Here is a 6,008-nt window from a genome sequence, read left to right as displayed (position 1 = left end):
TGTTAAATCCTCAAAGTTACTTCTACCAGGATTCACTAAAGCCAAACAAACTCAACCTTTGAAGACTACAACAAGTGGTTTTGAAGTAAGAGTGGTTGCTGGAAAGGAAGTGTAACACCCCCAAATCCGGGGTCGGGGATCCGGGTTGTCACGAGTTCCATTTCCCTTAACAACACCCAATCTTAATAAATAATCAACTACTCTGTACTGTGACCCCACAATAAACACACACACCACAAGTTATAGTCTCAGAGATGAATATCCAAAAATAATCACAAGTCGTTTTATTCCACAATTATATGCCAATACACCTTAAACAGGTTTCTGAATAAATTTACATTTCTTTGCCATTATTATAATTCATAAATATACATAATCTGATACATCAAAAGTTGAAAGCCTAGCCTATTGGTAGTTCCTACCTCAGCTATGGCGGCATCAGTGCTTCTAGAAAACTGCGGAACGTCTCCTAACCTCTTGCGAATCGGGAGCTTGGTCCGGTTCATCTTGTCTATCTGATGTTGTGTGATGAAAGAAGAAAGCAAGGGTGAGCAGCAAGCCCACCAAAATAATATGTATAATGATTAACAATATATGAGCCTTCTCATAGTACTCATGAAAGTCTTGGTCAAAAGAAATGAACCAAGTTGATATCTTAATGCGATGAAGTCGCAAAATATTCAGTATATATATATATACATATATACTTTTCAAAATATTAGAAGTCCTCTTCCATGCACAATATACACAAAGTCCCAGTGTATAACTGTATAAAAAAAATATCGTTGCAAGGTGATCTCATATATCTAACCTTGTCTCAACGTTTTTCTGAAAATCTTTGTCATTCATAAGACAATTATTAATTAGATATAAGTTTAAAAGATGAAGTTACAAGATACCCCAATATACTTATATCTTTCCCAAATACTACTTGAACTACCACCGTTCAAGTTATAATTAGCTTCAAAAGTTCATCACATAGATGAGACTATAAGGCAAGATTTGAATAGATTAAATCTTTAAAATATTATCAAAATAAAATGAAGTTAAGAGATACTTCATTTGATATAAACATCATTTTGAAAACTTGACCCTGCCAACACTCAACAATCGCCCAACCGTAGCCTTTCTATCGAAGTGCTCTGGGTAGTGTTGCAGAAATTATCCAATTGGATGATGAACTCATTACGGGAGTTTGCCGCGCCAGGAAGACAACTTACGATGATCAGTCGTAGTAGTACAACCCCACCATTTTCTACATGTAGAGGAGAACCTGTCGGATTTACTTGTCAACCGAACACTGAACTCCTAAGGAATGGACCGCCTTAGCGGAACTTCCAGGCCATTTGGGCCAATATAATAAGGCTGGGCCGGCGCTACTCGGCCACTTATGCCACTCCTAGTTCAGATGAAATCCATGACTCTGAAACGTAAAGCTTGTCCCCACTTTCCCCAAGTAGAAACTTGTTGATACGGCTCCACCAAGAAGTCGTATCTATTTGGAAAGGAGAACTCACCGATATTTCCCAGGCGATGCCTGTTAATGGATTAACTTGTTCCAAGAATTTTACTTCCCGAGTGTTGGGTAAGTAATCAATTCATTTATCAAAACAGCAACCTTGTTGCGAATATAAAACACACCACAGAGCCGGATCCCTCAGGTTTTGAGCGAGTATTTAAATCCCCTTCGAAAGGAGGATCTTAAAAAAAATGAGTTTTGGGATCCGCTCTAACTTTTAAAAAAAATCATTTTGAAGACTCGCAAAACATTTTTAAGAATGTTTGGAGTGAAGCTGATTTAATGAAGTAAATCAGTCCCCGGAATATTTAGAAAATGTCTGAATATTATTATTTAAATAATATTCCCATAAAGAATAATCTTTATAAAATAATTGAAGTAGAAGTATTAAAACTTATACTTGAAATGAATAGCAAATAATCAAAGATATACTTATACGAAAGTAATATCTTTATTTGAATAATCAAAAGTAAGTTTGATTATCGACACCTTATTCTTTAATACAATAAAGAATATTATTAAGTAATAAGCGGAGTCATAATACCTCGAATGAATACTATAAATAATATTCATAAAATAAAGGAGTCATACATCCTCAAATGAATATCCAAGTAATATTCAATAATAATATAAACTGAGTCATAAGCCCTCGAATGAATATTCAAATAATATTCAAATAATAAAATAAACTGAGTCATAAGCCCTCGAATGAATACTCAAATTAATATTCAATTAAGTAAAATAAAGGTATCGAATAAACCTTATTCGATCCATAGTTTTAAAAACTATATCCATATATATAAATATATATATATATAATATACTCGGGAACATCGACTCCCGGTTTAGAAATATGTTCACCTTTTATCCCCTATACTAAGGGTATACGCAACTACTTGCTTATTTCTAGCATAGGTATTATGCAACTATAAGCATTGAAATTAACAGATAGATAACCAGATTACGAAACAGACATGCATATATACCATATCAGCATACTCCAATATATCGCAAAATTTGCTAATAACAATCATGCACTATCACAAGATAATGCATATACATATATTTACATCACAACAACAGTATATCGGGTAGAAAACTTGCCTGAGCGACTGGGGGTTACGAATGGCTCGGGACGAGTCTGGTAACCTATAAACAACAAGTAAGTTGGAATTAAACCAAAGTCACTTGTAAATCTATACTCTAACCAACTCAGACTCTAACGCTCGTTTTGCGCTTACTGATTTCAGTCATAATAAGCTCAAGGATCTCAATCCAATCATATATTATAACATCTCCAACTTTAACTAAACTACTTAACAATTAAGCTCGAATCATGCTTATCATTCAAATTACTACTCATCCATCCAAACCATCTCCAAACTTCAACATTCAAACTTATTACTAAAGGGTGTGAAGATTTATACCTTCCTTGGGAGGTGTTAAGTTGCTAGGAAGCCTTAGGGAGCCTCCTACAAGCTTGATCTTTCCAAAGAAATCAAGAACACAAAGTTAGGCTTTGAAGTTTCTAAAAGTCCGATTTAAATAACTGTAAAAATGAGGGTCTTACCATGCTTATTTGGAAGAGACTTGTGAACAAGAGTTGTAGGATATCTCAATACCTTTCCAACGAGCTATAGAACACAACATTTGAGTGAGTATTGAAGGAGATATGGCAGTTTGAAGTTGCTGGGTTTGTTTTAGCCGAGAGCTTTCTTCTTGAAATGGGAAAGTCAACTTCTAATTTTTGTGTTTTATGATATTTGCTTGGTTGCTTCTCCTTTTTGGCCTTGGATAATGTTTTAGCTTTTTACCATGGTAAATTTTACATGGCCTAAAATCAACCAACAAAACAAAACCCCTTGTCATGCTTATGTCATCTTGCACATGTCATAATGCTTCCACTTGTCCACACCTTGTTGGTTTGATGACATCATCATCCCTAACCTCCTTGATTAACTCCTAATTGTTTGCCTAATGACCGCTGATCTGCTATACGGTTCACTTAACTTTCGTTTTCATTTATCGTTTGAGGGATCATACCCGGGATCTTATTACTTAGGTTTCTTTAACCTTTCTCAATACATTATATTCCTTTCATGATCCTCTCTTATAATCCTTGAATTTAAATCCTTTTTATTCTGTTACCTTATACTCAATTCTTTCTGTATCTGGTAGATTTTCGGGAAAAATCAAAGTGTTCGGAATTGGATTCTGACGATCTTTACATACACTTATATACCATATAGAGTACTAATAAAATCTCAGAATATCCATAACAGAACCCCTACATAGTGTGGCATGAAAAGTTTTCTCATTCAGCAAAAACACTATTCATAAGGGTTTCAAAAATTTCCAAAAATTGGGGTTATTACAGTCTCCCCTCCTTAAAAGGATTCCGTCCCGGAATCAAATTGAAAATAAATAGGGATACTCTCTTAGCATTGCACTTTCTAACTCTCGAGTAAATTTTCCCACATTGTGGTTCTACCATCAAACTCTGACTAGTTTGATAACCCTTTTCCTAAGTAATTGTTCTTTTTTTCAATCTATAACCCTTCCTGGTTGCTCCATATAGGTTACGTCGGGTTGCATATCTATGCGCTCATATGCCCTTATTTATCTGGCATCCGATTTACATTTTCGTAACATTGATACGTGGAACACATTATGACTTGCTACATGTTCTGGGGTAAGGCTAGCTCATATGCTAACTTCCCAATACTTCTTAATATATCCAAGGGTCCGACAAATTGTGGACTTAGCTTTCCTTTCTTTCCAAATCTCATCAATCCTTTCCAATGGTTTCCAAGGGGATACCTTTAACAACACTAGGTCCCCTACTTCCTATTCTTTGTCCTTTCGTATCAAATCAACATACTTCTTATGTCCATCTTGGGCTACTACCAGCCGTCCTCTGATTAAATCTATTAAATCCTTGGTCCTTTGGACCACTGCTGGTCCGAGCATCTTGCGCTCTACAACTTCATCCTAACATAAGGGAGATCGACGTTGTCTTCCCTCAAGGATCTCATAAGACGACATCTCGATACCTGACATACGATCTATTGTCGTAAGAAAACTCAATCCGTGTTAAGTGATCATTCTAATTTCTTTCAAGTCTATTGCACAAACTCTCATTATAGCTTTTAGCATTAGAGCTTTTGCTTCTCAATACCCATTCTTTTCCAGTTCGTAATCGCTACTACCTTCCGTTCCTAATATTATACTGGTTATACCTTTGCTCGTTAGCGTTCTATAACCTTTTAGTAACCACGTCAACCTTAGTATCACGAATGTGTTTCCATTCCGAATACCACCATATCTTTACTACTCCTTTTTCAGCTGTTTCTATTTTTGAAAGCTTGATCATATAGAAGTAAAAGAATTCATTGAGAGATCACTATGATCATGAACACTTGTTACATTGCATAGTTAGTACAGAAGGTGGCCAGCCTTTAGTACTTGACAAACAATTAAACAATAGTTGGTATCCTACTCGGCTTCTATCACACAGATAGATAGTCATTCGGCAATACCTCCCCTTCTAGAAGGGTTATTCTTCTCAGTTTATATGAAATGAAAAGAAGAGAAAAGAACGAATTGAAGAGAATTGTAAATATATATAAAAATATACTGCCACAAAATATCTGGCTTGGAATCTACCCCTGAACTATAGAGGTTTGTCATAGGAGAACAAAACATATATGTATTTATATCAACATCAAGTATTATAGCATCGTATTTCACATTCCTAAATATTTTCGCTATCCCGTCCATCATTCTATGGACCCATGCTCTTCCTCGAGCTTATACACAATCACCTTTGAAACTCCCTCGACATCGAAAATCGAATCTGGGATCTCATTCTATATATCACTGTTACTAGGATTCTATGCTCGCACCGCAACCTTCCTCCTATAGTAATACGACTCTCTATTGATAAGAGGGAATAAATATTCAATAGGTAGATACTCTACTTAATTAGTCTATCAATGATAACTTATACACTACCACGACCCGATTAGTGGTACTCAATCTCAACATCCATTCCAATACAACTCTCACGGTTGTAATCAGCTCATTACTCGCAGAATCATTGCTGCATTACTATGGTCCACCACTGACCTACTGTAGTCATTCATTTTCCATGAAGTCTTAATAGCTAACCATACGGAGTCCATATATCTCGTATCTAATTCTTCTAAGGAGGTAACATGATCACCGTTCATGATTCATGAAGAACACTCCTGAACTTGACGTACTTTCATGACATGAAGTAGATAAAATTGCAGAAGAGTTTCAGTCAAAGCAACGATAGCAGGTTAATACCATTCTTACTCGTATGCCTTAAATAGAAGACTTAACTCAATGGTTCGTCTAGTCCTTTTTGAAACATGGTCCTGGCTTATCTCAAGATAGTATCTCCTGAGATAGATAGCCCGCTCATGGCGATTACACGAATTAAACCTTTACCAACTACTATTAC

The 6,008-nt window shown here is 35.7% G+C and overlaps 1 long non-coding RNA gene across 2 annotated transcripts; it reads right to left on the bottom strand.

The window, feature by feature from the left end:
- Positions 1–365: 365 nt before the first annotated feature.
- LOC141675080 (uncharacterized) lies at positions 366–3,284 on the bottom strand. Of its 2 annotated transcripts, none has more exons than XR_012555882.1 (3): positions 3,090–3,284; positions 2,947–3,004; positions 366–515 (listed from the first exon to the last, which is right to left on the bottom strand). It is a non-coding gene; the product is annotated as an uncharacterized LOC141675080 (long non-coding RNA). The 2 variants fall into 2 exon arrangements; XR_012555883.1 differs by lacking the exon at positions 366–515 and adding an exon at positions 2,480–2,668.
- Between the last annotated feature and the right edge of the window lie 2,724 nt (positions 3,285–6,008).

Source organism: Apium graveolens, chromosome 7 (genome assembly GCF_009905375.1).
Source record: "Apium graveolens cultivar Ventura chromosome 7, ASM990537v1, whole genome shotgun sequence".
Taxonomy (NCBI): Eukaryota; Viridiplantae; Streptophyta; class Magnoliopsida; order Apiales; family Apiaceae; genus Apium; species Apium graveolens.
This window is presented reverse-complemented; position numbering and strand designations above follow the sequence as displayed.